The sequence below is a fragment of the Aquarana catesbeiana genome, linkage group LG05 (genome assembly GCF_042186555.1).
Source record: "Aquarana catesbeiana isolate 2022-GZ linkage group LG05, ASM4218655v1, whole genome shotgun sequence".
Taxonomy (NCBI): domain Eukaryota; kingdom Metazoa; phylum Chordata; class Amphibia; order Anura; family Ranidae; genus Aquarana; species Aquarana catesbeiana.
In genome coordinates this window covers 410,706,617-410,723,975 of record NC_133328.1, presented here as the reverse complement: position 1 = coordinate 410,723,975, position 17,359 = coordinate 410,706,617, and the positions used below count along the sequence as shown (strand labels likewise).

At 41.4% G+C, this 17,359-nt stretch overlaps 1 protein-coding gene across 4 annotated transcripts in view; it reads left to right on the top strand.

The window, feature by feature from the left end:
* RIPOR2 (RHO family interacting cell polarization regulator 2) overlaps positions 1-17,359 on the top strand; it is a 233,411-nt gene that overhangs the window by 21,783 nt on the left and 194,269 nt on the right. The window contains exon 1 of one of the 4 annotated variants that reach the window (XM_073631168.1): positions 2,474-2,869. The exons of the other annotated variants lie outside the window; for them this stretch is intronic. The gene's annotated coding sequence lies outside the window, so the exon portion shown is untranslated. Of the gene's footprint in view, positions 1-2,473; positions 2,870-17,359 lie in introns of those variants that run through there. 4 annotated transcript variants of the gene reach the window in all.

Here is a 17,359-nt window from a genome sequence, read left to right as displayed (position 1 = left end):
GCAAAGTCGGATGCACAGTCGTACGACTGTCGTGTCTTACCAGTGTTAGATAGCAAATGTCACCAGTGCTAAAACGTGGATAAGAAGGGTTCACAGTTGGTAATGTGGGGTCTGGACTAAGTGCAGCCCCTTTCACACTGGTGTTGTACCAGTGTGAACGGGACCTAAATCAATACAAAATGACCTCCTGAACCTAACTGCTTTTAGGATAACTTTGTTTTTTTGTTTTTCAAACATCCTGCCTCATTATCTCAGCCTACATTATGTGAATACTTTAGGGGCATATTTATATGTGATAAGGTTTCATAGCAAAACCCTTTCTAGGGCCCTCTTTCTCTTTAATCGACAAATTATAGACAGTTCCTTTATAGAGGTTCCCAAATTATATAAATGTTCAAGATATCTAAACTTGCTTTTTTTGTCCCCCTGCATGTGGCTGCACATTATGTGCTATGGCTATAGCATTGCTCTCCATATTAGTTAAATAAATATAAATAAGGTTCTCTGCATACCTCACTGCAAACTGTACCATCTACTATTTGGTGGAAACTTGTGCATGCATTATCATTATTTTCTGTGCACTAAGTATAAGTAGGAAGGTTCTTCCTGCTATAGTAAATGATCAGTTCAATTGTTGTAATAAAAGAAAAACTGCTGGGAGAAACCATAAGCCAATCACATTGGCAGGAAATTACATTTCTTGAAAAATGTTTAATTGAATGTGTTTAAGTGATAGTAATTTTGTTTTATTAATGTGTTCATATTGTTGTTCAGTTTGCCTAGCACGTTTACCACTGTACATCTCCCACCCTTACCTTGTATTACTGACACTGAAGAGCCAAAGTTGACATGAGTTTTCCATTAGCTGCCACTTTCCCTCTACACATAAAGGAACATCTGCAGGGAATGACCTCATCATATATAATGGTTTACACTCCTGGTCACATTCATGATTACTCATAATGGCTTATTTAATGTTATCCTAAAATTCAGCCTTAAAGGGCCTTTTAAAATGTGGGCATTTTAATAAATTGGCTCATGCAGAAGAGATAACCTGCATGGAGAAACACATTAAAGTATTATTTATAACTTTAATGTTTCTGTAACCCTATTAAAGAAATAACCAACACGCATTTTATCACCTTGTCTGCAATGCTAGATGCCAAAACAATGGTGCCTGAATGTCAAATATCTAATTTTTGTACAGGTGTGGATATATTTACTTATGTAGTTAATAGCATTCGCTTTTCTTTCTCCTAATGCACGGTTCCCCAAAGTAGTCAACATTGGCCCCCAAGGAATGATGGGACTATCCAAGGGGTTGATAAAACTGCTGGGGGTCAAAAGAAGGTCAGTAGAAGTCCGGGTGGCAACAAGTAGTAGATTAAATGTTGGAAGGGTAATTTATCTGTTAAAATCTCTGTAGAGTTCCATGCCAGTCCCTAGTCCTAAATATGTTAGGTGACTAGCGATGAGATAGTGTTACCCAGGATTGTATAATCCGCTACAAGCAAGAGCAGTCATAGAATGCCTCTTTGTTAGCTGTGTGTTGTTACTGGCCTTGCATACAAGTATGCTTTGCATTGTTTGTCCTGTAACTGTCCATCCTTTGCACATCATCGGTAAGGGTTGTGGATGTTAGCTGTGGAAAATTCCGATGCCTACTGATTGCAGACCTGCTCACTGTACTATACTATGGACACACTCTGAGTGGTGTCCTTCGCCGCCATTAATCCTCATAGCAGAGCCTCCTATCCCTTGACACATGGGAGGTCTTAGTTTAGTGGTCAGTAAAGCTCGTTCTTGAACTAAAACAAAGAGGAGATGTTCCATGTGGCAACCAATCTCTTTCCTTAGAAACTGGCTCTTTGAGTCCAATCATACAGGGCTCTTCTACATCCTGCCCCTGTGTTTATGTAGGTTCTGCTTGTAGTCAGGCTTGCTGAAAGAAGGAACTGAAATCAGTTAAAAAATGTATAGTCAAGACTATGACATAATGCCTGATTAATCAGGCCTGTTGAAATTGGGGCCTGGTGAATGATGGAAACGTACCACATGCCCCTGTGTAAAGGCTGTTTGAATTTACTTTTAGTATGTTTCGTCATTTTTGTATGTACACTGGAGTGGTTCTGTAAAATCTCAATGGTGTTGTGGATTAACAAATAATCTGAAATATTCTTCTGGATTGGTAACACACCCGAAGACAAGTGATCTCACAGAAACTATGCGGCCTTGATTGCTTTATTAAATTATTGAGCATTGGCCTCTTTAATTTAGTTTTGGTTTTATTGGCTTTAACTCAAAATGAGGAAAAAATGGTTTCACCCTAACATCACATACATGTTTTTTTGTCAACTTGGTAGCACACCGATCATTTTACAAAATTTTGGAAGTCAAGGGCACGCCTCAATGGGAGAAGCATCTTTGTAATAATTGACATAGTGACCATAAACAGCTGTAAAGAAGCCGCTCTCAAGTGTTTTGGACATCAAAAATAGATGTGCGCTTGAAAACGTGACAGGGTAGTACAACTTTAAACAGCAAGCAGCTGCATGTAAGTGAGACTCTGAAAGTTCTCTGAGTACAGATGACACCGGATTCAGGCTGAGATCCAGCCCCCCTCTCTTTCCCCCTCCTTTCTCTCCCTTTCTCTCTGTGAACATAGTAGCTGCTGCTAGCAGTGTGGGTTATACCAGCTAGTGACTGAAGACAAGCTGCTGACTGATCTCTTTTTTTGGCACTGAAGCCCGAGCATGTTGGAAGTATAATCAGATACAATGGCTCCAGACCGGTAGGAATGAAGCTTTGTTGATGAGTGCAAAACTACAGATCTAAACAGCGGTATCAACCCTTTCCCAACACTCTGAAGGTAAGGAGATACCCGCTGACTTGTGAAAATGTGTCCTAGTCAGACACAAGGCTATGGTTACCCTTTTGTTTGTAACGTCATATGTATGTGATGGCTATGGTCATAGGGAGTGCTTGTGTCCGTGATGCTGATTTCATATGGGAAGATATGTTGGGTGTGTAGAGGTCAGAAATTGCTGCTGAAACAGAGGAAACATGATTTGTTCAGCAAGTTGATTTATGGTACCCTAGAGGAAATCAAAGCATCACAACCCAATCTTCACGTTCATCACTGATTTTATATATATATATATATATATATATATATATATATATATATATATATATATATATATATATATATATATATATATATATTATAGAAGATTATAAATGAGCTGTGCCCTAACGCAGTTTAAATGAATAGGTGTGTGTATATCTAAGAGATAAGATTGTGGTCTTGGAATAAAGGTTTGTATTTTTTGGTATGGCAATCGCCATTATTTTCTGCAATTGCCTTTTTATTATGTTCACACATGCCCGACACGTAAAAAGTTTTGCTGCCGTGACGTATGTTATTATAACAGCCATGGATAGCTGGCGCCAAGGATGTACATTCTTTCATCAGGCTACATATACATTTTTTTTTTTTTTTTTGTGTTCATATGCAGGTTTGTTCTATTATACTATTACCAAGTCACATTACAAGCCTGGGAAGTGTTTCTGCAAATCTATATACACATTTTTAATTCTAGCAGTTGACATCTAAACTGATTTCCATTCTGTCCATCTGAATAAAGATGCTGTTGACAGGATGACTTAAGGCAGAATGGTATCTGAGCACCACAAACCGAAAACACTATTAGGCCTCTTTTCACACTAGCGGACTGATCTGGTCCGCCTGTCAGGTTTTCAGGGGGACCCGATCGGGTCCTCCAGTCTTCTCTATAGAGTGGCGGACATGTGCGCATCTGATGCGCAAAAAACAGACGTCTGGCGGATCGGAATAGCAGTGGGCTTTAAATGGACAGGCAGTCCGCTTATATCTAACTGCCCATAGAGGAGAGCAGGCTGTGTCTATGTTTTTCTGCATACACAAACCAGCCATCCGCCTGCTCGGCTGGAATCGGCGGACAGATTCCCTGCTGAGCAGGCGGACTCCAATTGAGCCCGCCCAGTGTGGAAAGGACCTTTAAATTCATTTTTAATATTGAAAGCAGACCCACCTATCCAGCAATGTCTCATGCTTTATTTTGTCGAGAAATCACTTTGAAAACCCCCTCTCTCTCCCTTGCATTTCTAGCCATGGCCATTTGAGTGAGGGCAGATGATTCCTCTAGCACGGGGGGTCAGCAACCTACAGATCGCGATCTACCAGTAGATTGCGGACAGGTGCCTGGTAGATCGTGGTCTGGGTTTGCTGACCCGCCATTTCAGTTTATCAAACAGAGTGCAATGCAGAGGGACTGCTTGTAAAGTTGGAGCTGTAGTAGAGAGTAAGAGCCACATGAGCCAGAGCCTCCTCTGTAGTGCTGGCTACTGTCCTATGCAGAGTGATACCAACTGCACTCCACCTCTTATCCCAGCTAGCGGTCTCCAGAGTGGTGCCAGCAGCAGGAAAAAAGATCTTCAGGTCAGTGTAAAGCAATACACTGGGCATAATAGTATAGGGCTGCTTTTACACTGATGCATTGCCGAATGCCACAAAAGGCTCATTCACAAGTGCAGTAGGCACTGCTGCTCTTCTGGAAAGCGATCCGAGTGTGTTTGACAGGTGGTGGGGAAGTGATATGTTGCCTCCTCACCATCTGAATTAAACCTATAATTGCCGTGCAATGCATGCGATTGCGACACGGTAGTACGGCAATTAGAAGTTTAAATCAGGTGTCAGGAGGCGACACTTTTTCCAGTGATCTTTGACTTCTTCCGTGTTGTTAAGGTAGATCTCCACCTCTTTAAGGGTGCCTACATCTGCTCTAGCATTTACATCCTGGAATCCATCTGCCCTTAGCTCAGGCATGCATTCAGGAGAACATGCTAAGTTGAGAAAACCCCTCCTCCAAATGAAAGAAAAAAAGGCCCACGAATAGACCCATGAGATGTTATGTATAACATAATTTTTGACCTAGGCCAGAGACCAGGAAGCAACTGAAGAAATGTTTGAAAAAAAAAAACCAAGTGAATAGAATATACTTTGCTATCTATTTACTAATGCTAGCAACATAAGGATTACAAATAGTTAATGTTGATTGAGAGTAAAGTCTCACTTTAATTTAAAGGCCTAGCTAGTTATGCACTCACACACATCACATGATTGACCTATGTTATTCAACTGTATTATTTTTTTTTTATCACTGATTTTTAAAATGTTTATAGCTAAATGAAAAACAATTGCAATTTTATATTTATTAAAAATTCATGTGTTTTAATTCTGTCTCTTACATCTCATTGCTGCTGATCTCCTGTAGCTATTTGTCTACATGTATACGCTCCAGTGATTTCTTGATGACATTTCTATGTGGGTGACAACAGTTAACCATGTTAACTTGTGACAGGTTATACAAAGGGCCAAAGCAAGGAGCTAAGGATCCAAAAAACATTTGATATTGGTATTCTTTCAGCAAGACAATGTAAAACTGCTATTATCCAACTTATTTTGGGGCTTCAACTGGTATCCCCCTTTTTTAGGCTTGCAAAATTAACAAGATATTGATAGAAAAATTATTGTAAAAAGGTTTGCCATAAAAACTCAAATTTTGTGACAAATGTTATTCTTCAACCATATATGTAGCAATTGCGTGTTTGCTTTGTAACCCTGAACAAGACGTTACCTTTTAAACCTCTGGAATGTGTTGGCTGTTTTACATGGTCTTGCTGAACAAACACTAATATTAAAAGTTTTGGAGACTCAGCTTATTGGTCTGGCTCTCTTTCATGACTTTGTATACGTAACTTCCAACCTTGGTGTCCCCCATGTATAGGAACGATCTGGCTGCGTCTACGGCCAGCCTCACAGGAGTTATTGCACCCCATATGGATTTGTTTGTTTGATCTTCTCTAGTATTGATGAGTCAAATCCAGGGCCTGCCACTTATGACAGGATGACAATGTAAGAGCACAGTGGGAAGACATGGACAGACTGCCACCCAATATCAGTAAAGACTTTCATGGTAGCATTACCAGGAATTATGTAAATGAAAGCTACATTTAGAAAGAATATTTAGAAAGTATTGAAACTACATTGTTAAAACCTATATGAGATTATGGTGGTTGAGTTTATATCAATAAAGATTACTTTATAGAAGCATAAGGCCCATAAAGACATGGATGAGTGAGTTTGGGGTGGAGGAACTTGACTGGCCTTCAGAGTCCTGACCTCAACCCAATAGAACACCTTTGGAATGAATTAGAGCGGAGACTGCGAGCCAGGCCTTCTTGTCCACACCAGTGCCTGACCCCACAAATGCTCTTCTGGATGTATAGTCAAACATTCCCATAGACACAGACCTAAACTTTGTGGACAGCCTTCCCAGAAGAGTTGAAGCTGTTGTAGGCCGACTCAATATTGAACCCTACGGATTAAGACTGGGATGACATTAAAGTTCATGTGCGTGTAAAGGCAGGAGTCCCATAAGTTTTGGTAATACAGTGTACCTTGACATTGTGAATTTTATCATAGAACACGTTCAAAAGTGTGACAATGGCCAAATCAAGTTTTTCCAAAGCATGTGCAAGTGGTACAATCACTGCTCTCTAAATACAGGGTACGTAGCATTTTTAAAAGCAAAATCGTGTTTACTAGATATTACATTTTTTTTTACATGCCAATTTCCATACATTCATGATGCTTGAATAGTACTTAATTCATACGCCTACAGAATTTTTACCATGTAAACCCTTGGAGCACCTGTAGCCGCCTTTCAGCAGGTGACTCATCTGTAACAAGCTTGAGCTGTCAAGGACCATTTCTACTGTAAAGTCAAGTTCAATGTAAGTGACCTATATATGCAGGAAAAAATAAAAGAATGAAAGCGCAATTGCTGTAACAAATGTTGCATTTTCTTTCATTTGACACAAAGTAGAGTTACTCAGCAGCTTGTCAGATTTCAGTATACTCAATTCAGTGAAAAATTATTTCTGATTGGTTACTATCAATTGTTGCACTTTGTCATTAGCGCTTGACCTTATTGAATACACCGTAGAACAGATTTTTGCCAAATTTCCTAGATATGAAAGATAGAAGGCCTCAAACCTTTAAGTTATATTCCAAGAGTGGTCAATATAGCAACATATTAGGATTTTATTTTGATACCCAATGTGGCAAAGGTAAAAGTATGAAAAAAAAAAACAAGTTTCCTTCAACATTCAGTCAACTTCTGCACTATGCTGCAACTGCCACATTTGCATTTAGTGATATACTCCATACGCACATGTACAGGTCAACACTGAAGCAAAACCGATTGGTGAGTACACAATACGGCCATGTACGACCAATTAATTTGTATTGGTGGCTGTGCCCACTACCTGCGGCTCCCTGGGTACGGAAAAGCACCAGGGATTTTATGCTTGAGAAGCTAATAGTCATTCGTGTGCATGAGGCCCAACAATGCCTGTATGGATTCCAATATACAAAGGGGATCAAACAATAGATAAGAATGCAAATATATTTGCAAGTTAATAAAAAGGCTCCCCATTATATCACTTCATTTTGTAGAATAACATTTTGGTGGTTTTGGGAATTGATTGTGTTCATTTAAACTGGATATCTTGCCAGGGCTGGACAGATGCACAGGCAGGAGAGGCATCAGCCTCAGGTGCACAGCTAAGGCATTAGTCTTGCTGCATCTTCAGATTACAGTGGAAGAACTGTTCACTGAATGTAATCTGTGGTGCTCAGCTCCCAGTTTAACTGCCAGGCCCAGCTGCGTCTACCAGTAGCACAGACTCAAATGTTTGTGCAAAGGAAGCCTGCAAACAGTGGTTGCAGGATTCATTCATAAACACATTGTGACAAAAAAGTTTAATGGATCTTGGTTTTCAAAATATATAGAATGGGCACTGTGTAGCCCTGCAGGTTGGACTGTAAAGAGAGGGGGATGTGCTCTGTAGTCTAGCTGAGGAAATTCCAGGTAGCACTGATAACGATGGAATTTTAGTGCAGCAGAGGCAGTATTGTCTGCTCATTGGATGAACTTGCTAGATTCAGATGAACTCACTGATTTTTCTTTAATGTATACTTTTTAAAGAGGAAAAAGTGAGGGGAAGTGTGCTTAAATTTCAAAGTACTGAATATTTTTTATTTGTGTGTGTGTATGTATGTATGTATGTGTGTGTGTGTGTGTATATGTGTATATATGTATATATATATATATATATATATATATATATATATATATATATATATATATATATATATATATATATATATATATATATATATATATATATATATATATATATATATATATATATATAAAATCTATCTCATTTAGGCGATCCCTGAAAACCTTCCTCTTCAGAGAACCCTATCCTGCTCCATCTAACAACTGCACTATTTTCTCTATTAGCTCATCCCCCACAGCTATTACCCTTTTGTATAACTTTGCCCTCCCTCCTAGATTGTAAGCTCTAACAAGCAGGGCTCTGATTCCCACCTGAATTGAATTGTATTGTAATTGTACTGTCTGCCCTAATGTTGTAAAGCGCTGCGTAAAAACTGTTGGCGCTATATAAAGCCTTCATTTACTTATATCTATCTATCTATCTATCTATCTAGATATATTATACCAAAAGTTATGGGACTCCTGCCTTTACACATGAACTTTTAATGGCATCCCAGTCTTAGTCCGTAGGGTTCAATATTGAGTTGGCCCACCCTTTGCAGCTATAACAGCTTCAACTCTTCTGGGAAGGCTGTCCACAAGGTTTAGAAGTGTCTATAGGAATGCTTGACCATTCTTCTAGAAGCACATTTTGTGAAGTCAGGCACTGACGTCAAGGCCAGTCAAGTTCATCCACTTGACTAGCTTGCACAGAGTCCTGACCTCAACCCGATAGAACAGCTTCTCGTCCACATCAGTGCCCGACTTCACAAATGTGCTTCTGGAAGAATGGTCAAACATTCCCATAGACACACTCCTAAACCTTGTGGACAGCCTTCCCAGAAGAGCTGAACCCTGCATTTTTATGAGGCACCGTCACCCATTCAAATGAATAGGCTGCTGTGCCCACGCAAAATGCGGCTGGCAGAGTCGCACAAGTGTGAAGCTAGTTTTCCACTCACTAAATCTGTGTCTGCCTAGATATTTCTGAATAGAGCCTGTGACAATGCAGTTCGTGGTTTCACATTAACTTTTGTAGAGCGGTGTCAATTTGATTGTTCCCTTTTTCAAAGGACAATTTTATGTTTAGTGAAGTTGTCCTTTAAATAACCCCCCCCCCCCCCCAAACTTAATGTAGCCCGTTTAGGTAAATGCCTTCATCCCTGCTGTTCTTCAATGTGTGGCCTTATTCAGGACCTTGTCTAGTACGCACGTGTGCCATGGACCTCATTCATTGCTATTGATGGTCTGTACTCTGCTGGATGACTGAGAGTTGTCAGGAGTACAAATCATCCATGGGAATGAATGGGGTTATGGCACATGTGGACATTAGACAGAGGATCTGGCTGGGATGTTTTGGATGCCATGCCATGGACTGTTAAAAAAAAAAAATAAGTACAAACCAGTTTCAAAATGACACCTCACAATTGTTTTCCAGAGGACCCCCAGATCCTCAAATACTGATCTGCACTGAGTGACCATCTCTCATGATTTCCAGCCCTGCCTATCCCATTACTGGATGGGGTGCCTCACTAACCAATTGTGATGTTCAGATGAGAGGAGCAGGGATGTAGAGATGAGAAACAAGAAGCTGGTTACATTCAGGAATCCACAATCAGTCTAGATTTAAAGCCCAGTAAATCCATAGAAAACAGCATTAGAGGGACAGATTTATGGTAAGCCCCCCCTTAGCTGCTCCAGTGTAGCACTGTGACAACATGGAACCAGTGTTTTAAGAGGTAATCTTTTGTGATGATGATGTTCACAGTGATGAATCTGTGGCAGATGTTTGCATAACTGTCACAGCCTGCTGCCCAGGATTTCTAAAGCAGGACCAGACACCCGTCCTTTGATAAGTAAGATGTAGCCAGATCTGTGCTGGATAAGACACTGATACTGTAGAAACTTGCTTGATAAATCCCCCTCTTTGAATCCTGAGCGGCTTATCTTTCTGGGGTTGGGAAAGGCTTGAGCTCTGATTGTTCGGCTGCTGACACCCACACTGACCTCTATTACAATACACATTTTTTTTTATGCTTTCTACTTGTGCTGGTTCCAACTACCACACATGTACATATTATCAGATCCTTCAAGAAAGCCAAGAGGAACACAGAGCTGCCATTTTTGACCTCTCCCTCTGAAAATGCTTGTTTCCTGGCTGTCATGTTAACTTGTAGTAGGAAGATCAAGATTTGAATTAAAGGTTACTGTAGAGTCTGCACAGCAGAGCTCAGAGGGAGGGGGAAGAAGCACAAGGAGACAATTAGTAAGCTGCAATATATTACATTTTTGGGTTTAATACTGCTTTAATTGTTGCAAATCATTTAGACCAATGTCTATAATGAATACAGATCTTAAAATCCTTTCTAAAATACTAGCTCTTAGGTAAAACTCTGTTGACTCACTTGTGGACTTAAAAAAAAAAAAGAGATTTTTTTTTTTTTTCCAGATTTATACTTTTCTAGGTGGATGCAGCATAGGTCCCCCGGCGCCTCTAACACTGAGAACTGAGCGATTGAACCCTGCTGATTGCTCGGTACTCACAGCTCTGTGAGCAGAGAGCTGGTGACTGTCAGTCATAGCTCTCCGCTCTGCCCCCTCCTCGCTTACTGGAGTGCTGAGCTGTGGAGGGGGCGTGGGCGGTCTGCTCAGGCTCTCAGCAGCTCACTGAGAGGTTGAGCCGGGTTTCGATCCAGGGATCTGGGTGGATCCCGACTCCATGGTTGTGATGACGCTGAGCCTGGACTGACTCTGTGAGGTCGGCAGAGGGCGGACTTCAGCCCGCAAAGCTAACTGCACTCCTGCGATCCATAGAAGTACAACCAAACGAGCTTTGGCTGTACTTCTCCTTTTAAAGTAAATCAAGTGGGGTTTTATTCCTGACAGATCCACTAATATAAATATTCGAAGACTCCTCATTGATTTTACAAATCTTGAATTCTTCTCCGATTCCTAGAGCTGTAGTATCCTTGGACACACACAAGGCATTGGACTCCGTTCAGCATTGAACGGAAGTGCAACGCTGTAACTACATATAATTTCCAGAAATAAACTGGGTAATGAACACACACAACAATCAATTGTGCAAAATGTAAACTGAATGCTAGTATGAGGTACCATAAGGTCAATACCTTATGGATCAAGTAAGTACCAACCATGTTCAAAAAAAAAAAACAAGATATATATCAGTGAATAATTAATAAAATGCCTAAATGCACATCACAATACAAAGTCCATCAAATAATGAATGTCATAGTATACTCTTCCACATGAGTGTTGGATAAATCCCAAAGGCATGGATGGTGATGTTCCCATACTTTTAAAACACCCAGGACTGTGCTTCCACCGGGAAGAGGGGTAGGTACTCTTATCATAGGGCGTGGACACACACACCGGCAGCGGTGAGTCAAGCAAGCATGAATGGCCCCATCTATTTTCAAATTTTGCTTAAATTTTGGATTTGGCGATAAATGTACTTCTTCGGTATAAATATTATATACACAACCCCTAGCACCCCTTCATGTTAATGACTGTATCTCTACATGTTTTTATTTTTTATTTTTTTTATATATACTTCCTTTTTTTATAGAATTAAAAAAAAAAAATTTTTAGGAACAAAGTACATACAGCATAGACCTCAAGTCAAAGGACAAACTACATTTTCCATGTTACCAAAAGACATACCCTCAGTGCCCTACTGAGGGTGACTCCCAAGCAGTGGCAGCCGGTGCCCACCCTATTTTGAAGCCTATTAGAGCCTCTGGCTCTAATCGGGTGCTTCAAAAAAACACTCCCCGCCGCTGTAATTGATGCGCCTGGCGTCCTGAAAGGGGCCGGCACATGAATAGGGGGTAGCGGTCGTGGATAGAGCATGGGGGTGGCGGCTGTAGATAGAGGGGGCGGCGCTCGGGTGCTCTTTATGGACGGGCCGACACTGCTCCCAAGTAGAACCAGAATAGCATCCATGGATGTATTGGGTAAAAACAAAAAAATACATATTGAAATTCAAATTCTCACATTATCAGTACTTTACAATAAAAGAAGTGATAATAACCATACAGCCTCTACACATAGTAAACCCAGGGTCACAGTGCTGGAACAATCGCAAACAAATCCTAGGACAGACCCATATAAATATCTGAGAAAATATCAATGAGCAGGTAAATTAAGAAACCTAGGGCTCACAGGTGTCAGACATTTCCACCCAAGGTACCCCCTTTTCTATCCAATGGGGACCTAGACAGGGGTGTCCCCTCTCCCACTCTATTGCACCTTTGCAATAGAATCGCTAGCAGAACTTATCGGGACTTCATCATTTTTGAAAGGCATTCAGTTGGGTACGTTGGAGGAAAAAGTCTTGGTACGCTGATGACACGCTTGTATGTCAGATCCACAATCTACTCTGGATGAGATGTTGCGTATTGTCATGAAATGTGTGTTACTCAGGGTCTAAAGTTAATTGGTAAAGTCAAATATATTTCCCATGGACCCAGAGCTTCCCTTCGCCTTGCCGCCTGACTGCCCATTGCAGACCACAAAAAAAAAGGTAATTACTTCCTGCCCGCACTATAGCCGAAAGACGCGGGCTTAGTTGGCGGCGTGCTCCATGCTCCTTTTGGACCCAGCTGGTGATCATAGATCGAGGTGAATGGCCAATCACAGTGGCCCTTTACCACGCAGTCAGCTGTAGGCCAATGACAGCTGATCGCAGGATGTAAATACAAGCCGGTTATTGGCTTCCATTTCTTCCCTCATGCTGATCGCGTGAGGAGAGCAGAAGAAAGCTGATAACCGGCTTATGTTAAAGGCACATCGGCACTGATAATCAGGGCACTGATTATTGGTGTCCTGATTATCAGTGTAGTGCTGCCAATCGGTGCCCATTAGTGCCTCATCAGTGTCCCCTATCAGTGCTGCCTATTGGTGTCCATCAGTGCTTTCTCATCAATGCCTCCTCATCGGTGCCCATTAGTTTCACTTATCGGTGCAGCCTCATCAGCGCACATCAGTGAAGGAGAAAAATTACCTGTTAGCAAAATTTTCTAACAAACTATAATTTTTTTTTTTTTTCAAATTTTCTGTCTTTTTTCGTTTGTTTAGCAAAAATTTAAAAACACAGCGGTGATTAAATACTACAAAAGGAAAGCTCTATGTGCATGCAAAAAATGATAGAAATGTCATATGGGTACAGTGTTGCGCAATTGTCATTCAAAGTGTAACAGCGCTAAAAGCTGAAAATTGGCCTGAGCAGGAAGTGGGTAAAAGTGTCCAGTAGACAAGTGGTTAAACATTTTGGAGTGGATGTTCAATTGCCAATATGTTAATACTTTGATAATAATTTGCTACCATGTATGGCCTCCCTTAGAACTAAAAGTGCACTGTGACTCAAGCTCTCTCCCACGCCTATGGGAAGGGTGAATTTGTTGTGTTTTTTTTTCCTTCCCAGATTTTTGTACATTCCCTGGTTTATATCGCCAAAAATCCCCTCTCCCATAAGTGATCTGTAAGTGAAATGAAATAATGTTTAACCACTTGCTTACTGGGCACTTAAACCCCCCTCCTGTCCTGACCAATTTTTAGCTTTCAGCGCTGATGCACTTTGAATGACAATTGTGCGATCATACAACGCTGTACCCAAATGAAAATTTATATCATTTTTTTTTCCCCACAAATGGAGCTTTCTTTTGGTGGTATTTGATCACCTCTGCGGTTTTTATTTTTTTGTTAAAAAAATTTTTTAAAAAGACCGAAATTTTTTTAAAACATTTTTTTATATATTTTTACATTTTGTTATAAAATTTTGCAAACAGGTAATTTTTCTCCTTCATTGATGTACACTGATGAGGCAGCAGTGATGGGCACTGATGGGTGGCAATAATGGGCACTAGTTGGTTACACTGACAGGCAGCACTGATAGGTGGCACTTGTGGGCATTGATAGGTGGCACTGTGGGCACTGGCAAGGTGTACTGGTGGGCACAGATGAGGCAGTATTGCCTCTTCCTCTTTGGGACCGATATCCCTTGCACATAAGCCAGTGATCGACTATTTTTTTCTCGAGGGAAAAAAAAAAAGATTACTGAGCTTTTGTTTATATCATGTGATCAGCTGTCATTGGCTGACAGCTGATCACGTGGTAAGGGGCCAGGATCGGGCCCTTACTCGGATCTGTGATCACCGTGCAAAGGGGAGGATGTCATACGACGGCCTCCCGGAAATTCAGGTCCGTGCTTTGGCCGTCATTCGGCTATAGCGCGGACGCCAAGTGGTTAACAGCTCATGGTTTGTTCTGTTTTAAGGTTACATAAAGTAGATCAGTTGATGTATCTCTAGGCATAATGAAACAGCCGATGTTTTTACAAGCTCTATAGTGCATTCAGAAGTCATTAGCCAACAGCACTATTTTCCCTCCTGACTTTGCAGTGTTATGGTTTCATATGACTTTGATTTCTATAGGTCACTTTGATGACATAAAATTAAAAACCACAGAGAGCAAGTCCACATTCTGAGCAGTGGATACGTGTACATTGTGTTGTATTTAGTGTTTATAAGGTTTCAGTTGGTAATCATTTAAATTTCACTTTAAAGGCTAGTTTACACTTGCTTCAAAACATGGCTTCGGACAGGCTTTGTTAAAGCTCTCTGAACGCTAGTCAAAGCTCCTGTCACTAAACAAAATGGTTAGCTTACAGTCCTGTTTACACCTCACTTTAGCTTGGTGCTTCGATGGGGCTTCAGTGGGGCTTCAAGCAAGCTTTGCCATAGACTTCTATGGAGGCTTTGAAGACACTTTGAAGCACAACTAAAGCTACGTGGGGTATAATTTTTGAAGCAAAGCCAAAGCAAAAGTAGGTGTAAACAGGACTGTAAGCTAACCATTTTATTTAGTGACGGGAGCTTTGACTTGCGTTCAGAGAGCTTTAACAAAGCCTGTCCGAAGCCTTGTTTTGAAGCAAGTGTAAACTAGCTGTTCATGTGTGTTTTAAGCCGAAGCAAGTGTAAATGAGCCCTAAGGCTCCCGCCGTTCACACCTTTGCAGGTGTGATGGAGCATGGGCATTTTTACTTCAATGCTGTGTTTAGGGCAGAGAAAATTTTTTTTAAAAAGTACATGAGCCTTTTTAAAAATTGCAGTGCACCAAAATGCATGATATTTTGCTACCATGAGCTTCCTGTGTTCTAGCAAAGTGTGTGTGGGGTGCCATTTAAACCGGAACTAAACCCACTGATTTTGCAATTTCAAAAAAGTTACATTCTTGGTACCGATCACTCATTGTGGCCATTCAGAAAATATAGGTGCTGGTAAATTACATATTTAGCGGCACCTAACCCCCTTCATCCTAAAGATCCCCCATCCTATGTGCCTGCAGCAGTCGGCTAGAAAGGAGTGGAGGGAAGCTGGAAGCACTGCAGGGGGATCGAATCCGGGACAGGGAGGGTGATCGTTGAAGTGGGGGGGGGGCTAATTCTAAGTAAGAACCAATCCTGTTGTGTGTCTCTCCCTGCAACAGCTGAAATCTGGAGGAAAGGGGAAGAGGAGAAGCTGACTTTCAGCTGCTGCAAAGTGAGACGCACATAATGGGATTGGTTCTTTTAAGAGCCCCCCGCCACACTGATCACCCCCTCTCTTGCTCACATCCGATTCCTAGGCTGCCCAGGCACTCCCCATATGTACGACTATGTTGTGATGGCTAACTGGTCATTAGTGGATGTCTTCTTTAATCAAAGTATTATTTGATTATTATATTATGTTACGTCACTCAGCAGGCCCAGGCTCTGGATCGATCCTGACTACAGGCTGCACCGCTGGGACACTGAACCAGCAGCTCCCTCCCTTGATACCCTGGAGTTATTCCATCAAATTTTAAAGTAGAACTATAGGCAAAATGATTTTTTTTTCTTCATTTTGGATAGAGAAAGGGTTATAATGCCTATCAGATTTTTTTTTTTTTTTAATCCGCTGTGTCCCATTTCGGGGCTTTCCCTTCACTTCCTGTCCCATAGCCAAATGGAAAGTGAGAGGAAGTCCCTGCAATATAAAGGAATTATTTGGGGACCCCCAGGTCACTAGAACTAGTGTCCCCATTTGAAGATTTCTCCTCTATTAATTTTCTGGGGGCAACCCAAAATTTGGGTTTTACTTTTACTTTCACTTTCAATGTAATGGTAAACAGGACAAATATAGAGAGGGTGAATCTCCTTAAAGGGGTTGTAAAGTTGTTTTTTTTTTTTTTTTAAAATAACAAACATGTTATACTTACCTTCACTGTGCAGCTCGTTCTGCACAGAGTGGCCCCGAACCTGGCCTTCTGGGGTCCCTCGGCGGCTGTTTCAGCTCCTCCCCGCAAGCATTTACCACCTTCATGCGAGCTCCCTCGCACGGTGGTGAGTGCTTGCGGGCGCGCTCCCGTGATACAGCCGGCGGCTATAGCCGCTCGCTGTATCACTCGGCCCCGCCCCCCGGCGCGCCGCGTCATCGGATGTGATTGACAGCAGCGCGAGCCAATGGCTGCGCTGCTTTCAATCCATCCACTGCAGCCAATCAGCGACCAGGCTGAGCTGCAATGAAGCGGACGAGGACGAGGAGCGAAGATTCGAGGCGTCAGGTAAGTAAAACGGGGGGCCTGGGGGCGGCGGTACTGTCAAAAGTTTTTTCACCTTAATGCATAGAATGCATTAAGGTGAAAAAATTTTTACCTTTACAACCCCTTTAACTGGGGCACAGACAGCAATAAAAACTGACAAGCACTCTGATGCTACATTTATGGTAGCCCACCCTGACCGCGGCCGCAGGAAAACGCAAAATGTGGCAAAAACGCAAACTGCGATTTGCATTTTCCCACGGCCGATGGTCAAAACATATGTGTACAGTACATGGGCACACAGGCTTTTATGGAGTTGCGTTTAGGAGCTTTGGAAAAAAACAACGCCAAAGCTTCTAGTCTACATGAAGCCCAATTCCTCTGCACTCTATCCAAAACAAAAAAATATAGTTATACTTTAATATCTTGGGTTCAGTCTGACTGCTTGTATAATATGGTTCATTGAATCTTCACATACTTGGTCCTACTTGTTTTAGGACCCCATTTCATTTGAGACATTACTTTTTGTCCACATAATGTATAAGCAATCTTGGTAAGCGAGGGGTCAGTCAGTCATGTATGCTATTTTGCAATCTTGGATTTTGCTTTTT